At 43.8% G+C, this 8,064-nt stretch overlaps 1 long non-coding RNA gene across 1 annotated transcript; it reads left to right on the forward strand.

The window, feature by feature from the left end:
• Positions 1–679: 679 nt before the first annotated feature.
• LOC149869110 (uncharacterized) lies at positions 680–7,003 on the forward strand. The gene is made up of 3 exons (XR_016441075.1): positions 680–837; positions 967–1,044; positions 6,336–7,003. It is a non-coding gene; the product is annotated as an uncharacterized LOC149869110 (long non-coding RNA).
• The last annotated feature ends 1,061 nt before the right edge of the window (positions 7,004–8,064 follow it).

The following is an 8,064-nucleotide window of genomic DNA, read 5'->3' on the forward strand; positions in this document are numbered from 1 at the left end:
ATGGGGATGGTTTTTTTTATGTAATTCTCTCCTTCAGTAACTGCCCATATGCATTGTCATATACCATGGCAAGTGGAAGCTAAACCACAGAAACTTACCTTCCTTTTATTGAGGTCTTTAGCTTCTGCTCACCACAGGGTAAGAGTAGGTGCGTGGCCGGTACTGTAGAACAGCTGACATGTAGCAAACCCCATTTTGTCCCATTGTGAATTGTTGATATATTCATAATCTGAGATGGCATCTTGCAATTCCAGACTTACTTCTCTACCTTGACATTGATTCATTTCAGGGTTGGAAAGAAAATTTATAACTCAGTCTTGATGTATTGTGTGCCCTTATAAAATCAACAGACTTGCCAACTGTTTGACACAAATTAAGATTCTTAATTTTTTTCCAATATAGAGAAAATAGCCCATATTCATATATGGTTTAACTCTTCTGCATTCAGCAGAATTAAACCATAAATGAATTAGGCCTATTATCTCTTTCTCAGTATACTTCATATGCCATTTTGCCCTTCAGTGGGCTGGTTAGTTTTCCTTCTCCTCTGGTATGTTTTGCTAAAATGTTTGTCACTATTTGGCTATTTGAAGACTAAAGCCGTTGCTGCTTGGCAACGGAATGCATCATTTTAACACATCTTTGATATATCAATTATTCTCTTCCCAGCTGCTACAAAAACATCTGCCAGTCCACCACATATAGTAGAATTATTGAGTAATGATCGTCCTTACTTCTGCTGAAGAACTCTGCTAATCTACCTGCAGATTTCAGGTTCATAAGTAATGTGTCTCTGGACATGTGAACACCATGAAGGTTAAAGGCAAAGTAATGCATGTAAGTATAGAACCAGATTTTTAATACCTACCTTCATTTCTTTTTAAAATTATTTATTAATTATACAGTATGTTTTAGGGAAAAACCAAAGAAGAAATAAGTATGGCATGTATTATATTTCCACAACAGGAAAAAAAGAAGAAATTGAATGTAGTACAGATTGTATTATTTTGAGTGAGAATGACAACAAGTGCTGTTCACGGACAGGTAAGTGGATAGTAAGTGACAACTGTTGGTAATAACCAGGGATCTGGGTTTTCCATTAACCATGAAAAAAGTTGGTAAAACCTGGGTTTTCTCATTTTAAAGAGAAAAACTTAGGAAATAGTGGGTTTCCCCATGCAAGCTAGCACAGTTGTAGTCTGCAAGGGGAAATGCTGGGTTTGGTAAGCCTGGCAGCAGTAGCAAAGGTGGGGGGGGGGAATTGAAGGGCCCCATAATGAGGGAGCGAGGGAGTTGGACTGGGGCTGTGGCTGCTGCCCGGCTGCGGTGGTGTATGGGGTTTGGGGCCCCAGGACCAGAATGTGTGGCTGTAGGGGAGTGAGATGAGGCCCTGGGCATTTCATCCAGGTGTTGGGGGCTGTCTCTCTACCACTGCATGCACTTCCAGGGAGGGCAAAAGGGGCACGTGCCCCCCAGATTCATGCACAGGGCAGGGATAGGTGTGGGCTACACACTGCGGGCTTGGGCTCTCCACTCTGCTGCCCTCCACCCGGGGCCTCCGGGGCCTAGCAGGTGAGACCCAGCGTGGCATTGCAGGACAGCAGGGCTGGCAGGGGAAGCTTGGTGCCACCACTGTGAGCCCTCTGCTTCCATGGTGATATGCCCCATGCCTGCCCAGTGGTGACACAGAGTTGTGCCCCTTGCTGCTGCTGGGTGGGCAGGGGGCACCTCACCATGGTGGTGCTGGGCTCATGATGGTACCACCAAGCTTCCCCTCCCAGCCCCACTCTTCCCTGCAATGCCACACTGGGTCTCACACACTAGGCTGTAGAGGCCCTGGGGGAGGGCAGCAGTGCGAGGAGCCCTGAGCCCACAGCAGCCAAGCCATACCCACCCTCTGATGGGCTTGGGGCCCCCTGATGGTCTTCACTCCAGCCATGCCATGTGTGGAGGAGGTGGAGCTGGGCTTTGCACTGTGCTCAGCCACAGCTGCTGCCTCCCACAGGTGGCAGCTGGCCTCCAGGCGCTGCTGTGGGGGGCAGGGGGCTTTGGACCCAGGTCCCTGGCCCCATAGCTCTGGCAGCTGGAGGACCCCCTGGGAGGGCTGGGGGAGGGCAAGGGGCAGTGAGTGGGGAGTGACAGGCACTGACAGGGTCCAAGGGGCTGTGGGTGGAGAGTGAGGGGCACCAGCAGGGGTGGGGGGACAGTAGGTGAGGGGTGAGGGGCACCAGGAGGGGCAGGGGTAGTGGGTGGGGCGTGAGGAGTTATGGCATGGGCAGGGCACCAATATATAAGGGCTGCGTAGTGCCACCAAGCAGTGGGAGGTGGAGACAGCTACAGCTGGACCCACATCCTGGTGATTGAAGGGGGCAGGGAGAGCTCTGTTTTTCCATGATAAAAATCCCAAAATCAAACTGTTCAACTAATACATACATATATATATGTGTGTGTGGGTGTGTATATATATATATATATATACACATATATATGTGTATATATATACACATATATATACAGTGGTGCTTCATTTTAATCATGGGAAAATGTGTATTTGGGGGGAGAGCGGATTATTAGAGAATTTGCAGTTTTTGAATAGAGAAAAATCAGGATCCCTGCTAATAACCAGAATCACAAACAGAGGCAATGCTTGGGGGGGCATGCCCCAAGAACACTGGTGCCCCCGCTAAGTGAGCACTCCAGCTGGTAGAGGGGCATAGAAAGCAGCAGTGTTCCCCCCCCCTCCAAAATTGGGGACTGGTGTCGGACCCCCTCCCCCCCTGTTGCCAGCTGGCCACTGGGAGACTCCCCCCAGTCATGCCCCACTGGTTCCCCCCATTGCCCATGACCAGAAATTTCATGGATTGCCTAAGTGCTTGACTCCTGGACAGGGAGCAACAAAGTTCCTAGTCCCCTTCTCTTTCCATTTTGTGTGTACTTATAAAGCAGCAGGATACAACTTGACCCTAAATCAGCTAATGAAAGACCTACACATGTACTCCAAACCCTTCCTTTCATAGTGAGGTCTTCACATGCATTAAGTTCAGCATATCAGTTTTGCAAGATCAGGGCCTTATAACTTTTTTTGTTACTTTTTGAAATTCTGAGTGATGATTCTATAATAACTCCATAGAAAAATGCTATTTCATTTTATGCACCTAACTGCTACTTTATGCATCATAGTATAGCCACATAAGTATCAGTTTAGGTACTTATGCAGTGTTAGATTCTATTTCTACCTGTGTAGCTACATTCCTGCCCTTCACATTTACTATTTATTGGAGAAAATGGATAAACTGCAAGATAGCTTCTGCCTCACTAAACCTCACTAAAGTAGCTTACTACACTTTAAAGAGGGACGTAATTTGAGGCACTATGCACTTAGGATTGTAACCATAAACTCTCCTGGCACCTCCACCAGCCTTTTTTCACAAAACACAGCTGAATGAGATAGTCGCCACCTTTCACACAGTGGACAGAGCACACAACTGGGATTTCAACCCAGGGCCAAGCTGAATACTCTAGCCACTAGGCACTTACATAAAAAGGCAGTTGCTGCATCCTTCTACTTCAGTTGTTTCGCTTTGGAAGAGGCATTTAGTTGCTTACAGTGTTGGGCTTAGGCAGTTTTGGGCATGCCTACAGGAAAACACTTAGCAACCTAGAAAACTTTAACTGGTACAATCTGTACATCTCCAGATTAGCAGCTGAGCATGTAGTTTCTGAAGACTTATATTTTGGATTTAGATAGCTAAAGCCTTTCATGGAGCCAGCTATATAATTTTTTAATGCATATTGCCACATTTCTATTCTAGGGAAAGAATAAGTCCAGTGACCCCGCTTTAACGGGTAACCTAAGCTTGAACTCAGTTGTTTATAGGTAAAGTTTAGCCTGTATGATGGTATATCTCTTTATGGCTGCCATATGGCTCTAAATTGAAGATTCTGTTAATGCTGTGAGTATTAGTGATTAGTACATGAGCGGAAGTAGAGTGGGAAGCAGACTGCTATATCTCTGCTAATAAAATAACATCGGACCTGTTTCGGTGCATGAATTCATTTTCCCCACACCCTCCAACAAACTGTTTTTAACTTAATAAGTTTCCTTCTGTCATTCACACTTCCTCTGAGTCACTGTACTGCGGGCAAGATATTTCAAAATTAAAAACCTCCACTATCCCATAGAAGGTAATGTGAACATCTGCAGTTTTGTTAAGCATTTTAGTTCCAAGACTAAACCTAATGATCATGAAGATGAGAAAAATGATTTTGGGCAAAATAAAATGGACACGCTTTCCCCGTTTCTGAAAAACACAGGAACAAATTCTATCCAAGGAGACTTTTGCCTTCTTCACCATTTACTTCAATGGAAGTTCTCTGTGTGTATCTGATGGTAGAAATATTCATCTCAAACATCCATCAATGCTTACTTGATTAGTATTCTAAAGGTGCATTATAAACTACTTCCCACCTTCCTGATACATATGTATTCACAATTTTCAAAACAGGGGAGCTAATGAGGTTGTTAGGTTCTCTGTAGAAAATACACATTTTTAAAATGAAAGCTGTGTGCAGCAAATATACTGAATTGAGAAAAGGAACCCCTATGCTATCAAAAGTAATCACTCTGCAAGTATACACCTGAGAGATGATTAGATCCAATTGTGGGGGTTTTGCTGCTGCTTCCCCCAGCCCTCTCCTCACAGGTGCTTACAATCAGTACTGTGAGTTAGTAGCAGACTTTCAACTGGAGAAGCATGACTGAGAAGGATTGAGGTAGGTAATTATACTGGGGAGAGTCTCACATAACATCATTTGAGGAAGGTTTGGGTTATTTTCGACCTTGCTTTGTAGGTGTTTGATATAACGTTGATCCTTCAGAAGCTGTAATTCTCTTAGAAAGTTTATCCATTTCACAGCTTTCTAAAGGCTCTTTGGTGTTTCATAGGTACATCCATTTCTCCGGTTTCTATTTCTGGTTGCATCTACAAAACTGTACACTGCCTGTTTAGCATGAATGATCAGACCCAGTAAAAAGTTGTGCTGTAGTGCCAAATTTTTATGTCCTTGCTGTTGCATCCAGAACTTTGACTGGGATGCTTGACTTCCTTTAGTGAACATGGGAAAGAGTAAGGTGCCTTAGAGAGGGATCTGAAACAGCCAGTTCACTCCATGTGTAATTGCTTAGAGCATGTTGACTAGCAGCGAAGCAACAAATGGAGGGGTGAGTATAAAATTCTGCTGCAGACATCTTGCTCCTAACAGCAAAGAGTTGCTTCTGCCTATTTGGAATCCACCTCCTGCCCTGTGTACCAAAGACTGGTCCCTACGCTCTTTCTTTAAAAGATTTGGTCAGGCTCACTCATTTGTTTCAAGACATTTTGTTAACAGGGGTGGGTAAAGAGACGCTGGTGTTACCACGACCATTGTTTCCTTCTTATAGAACAACGTATAAGAACGTCTTATATAACCTAAAAACAGAAGTCTTTACCCCAAAATTGTAGACCAAGGCTGGTTTCCACATTGAAACGCTAATGGAAACAAATCAAATCTTTGCGCTTCGAAATGAATGCCCTAACTATTAGGCCATGAAGGTGTCTACTCTGTCCCATAATCTCTTAAATTATCTGTACCGAGGCCTAGCTTCAAAAGAAAGAGTGAAGAATGTTCCCACTTGAAACAATTTATAGTCTGCTGGTGAGGGTATTTTCTTGGGCATGGCAAATAATGATTTCATTCTCCTTCAGCAGCGAATGGATCAAACCTGAAGCTCCCATACCCTACATGACAAATGTAATTATGAAGAAACTTCAAAAAAAGTTGGAGCTTTCCCCTTAACCTTCCCCACTGTGGCTCTGTTTTAAAAGAAAGTAGTGAATACCAGTGTATTATTTAGAGTCCAACCTTGACATGGTGATTAGGCAAAGTAATGCCTAGTTTCTGGCTCTTATTTGACCAAACTGCTCAGCTCTTGTCAAAACTGAGGTAGGGCTTTGTGTGTGCTGATGTACAATGTTCAGGTGCTGGGGGAATAAAGTAAATAACTGTATTGCTTAATTGTGGTGTTTAGATCAGGGTGCTCAACCCTCCCTCCCCTGCCTGTGGGCCAGACCTGACCTCAGCGCCATGTCATCCAGTTTGTAGGGTTCCCCACAGATCCAGAAATTTGGTGACAGGGGAGTGGAAGTACCATTCCCCCACCATCGAATATCTGGACCCATGGGGGTCTAATCTGTACGGTTGCTATGGTACTGTAACAGTTGGTTGAATTCATTAACTAGCAAGTCCCTACTATTTTTCTGCTTGCTTATTTACAAAATAATCTTTTTTTTCCATAGAGCTGGACAGGATGCCAGATGGTAGCACACAGGACTGGATGAGGATGGTGCCTGGCCCCCGTGACCCAATCTCAGTACAAAGGGGTGAGGGCCTTCAGAGCCCAATCCAGTTTGTTGTGGCCTAGATGAAGACAACTCAAATTTGAGTAAGTCAGAGTCTTGGAAAACTGGCTTTAATTAAAAAAACCCAACTAGTGGGGCCCTCAGCTTGCTTGTGAACAGAAAACTGGACTGTGCACAGCTCATCAGTTGCTAGGATAATTACTCTGCAGCTCAAGTGGTTTTGTAGAATAGCCACTCTCACTTGGGCCAGGCTAACTTCAGAGAAGTTAACTCATTAGTAAGGTTGTGACCTACGTGGCTTGTCTGATATTGCACATCAGTGGCAGAGGTAGGAATGGACCTCAGGTGTCCAGATTCCCCTCTCTTCTCAAGCTGGCTGACCCAATGCAGCTGAATTACTCAGTATTTCTAGAATGTTTTCTCCATGCAGGCTGTTTCTCTGACTCTGGGAGAATATGGACCAATGCTATTATGACCTCTCATTATTCTTTCATGGTCAAAGGCCTTTTTTCTTCTATTTAAACAGTTCAAAGCTCAAACTCTTCAAATACCTTACAAATTTACAATTGTCCACCTTTGGTTTTCCTAAACCTGTTTAAAACTTAATTTTAATCATTAAAATATTTTGGGCACTTCATGGAAAATGTGAAACACAGTCTTTGTTTTTGGCATAGTGTGTCGATCGAAGTTTCTGACAGCACAGGTTTCCCTTGCTTTATGCAGGTTCTGTATTTGCAAATTCACTCATGCAATGACCCATTTTATATGAAAAATTCATTATATATGAAGTAAATTCACTTGTATGCAATTGGTGTGGTAGAAGTCCGCAGTCAGCTGCTTTGTGCGGTGCATTGTGGGAGTGACATGCACCAAAATATACTCTCCTGTGTGGATCTGTGCTCCTCGCTCATTGTCTGCGATGCATGTTTCTGTAGTTGCCATCCCCATGATGATAGTGCCCTTTGCTTGTGTGTACTGTCTGCTGTTGGTGAGCACCAAAACTGTCTTGTAAAAGTGGTAGAAATGGGTCCAGGGGTGAGTACAATCAAGGTCTTGAAACATATCTCTATTTGTTGCATTGTACAGGGGTTCCCTTTATGTGAATTCGAGTTATGCATTTCCAGGAATGCATGAACAGCACAAAACAAGAGAAACCTGTATTAGTATCCTGTTCACTGAAATCCCACCTTATTCCATTAGAGACCCAGCAAGTCAGATGTGATTCACAAAGGCAGTGGTGAATTCTGGCTGCTGCTGTGCTGCCAGTGTGATCATATGGCTATGGCAGCAGCTGCTATTTTTTTGTGCCCCCTCGCTCCCTTTCCCTCCTGGGTTGCCCCACCCTAGTTATGCTACTGTTCTATGATATTACTGTGATAAAGACAAGAATGACTAAAATTGTCTGATTATTTTTTTCTTTTGTCTAATTCCGAGAAGTCATTCAAAATTCCTGGCTGCAGGAAAGCTAGTAGTATCCATAGATGGCATTAGTTTCGTTCTATTCTGACACCAGCCAATATTTGGCATCTTATTCAAATGTACTTGAGGGAAGGAATTGTTACTCTAAGTCACTTCCATCTGCTCATTTTAACTCCAAGTGGAAGATTTCCTCGCTGCATAAAAGAAGTAACTCTTGCCAGGTGCAGTTCAAAAAGCGCGTAGTGTA

This window comes from Crocodylus siamensis, chromosome 3 (genome assembly GCF_052110815.1).
Source record: "Crocodylus siamensis isolate JL-2025a chromosome 3, ASM5211081v1, whole genome shotgun sequence".
NCBI lineage: Eukaryota > Metazoa > Chordata > Crocodylia > Crocodylidae > Crocodylus > Crocodylus siamensis.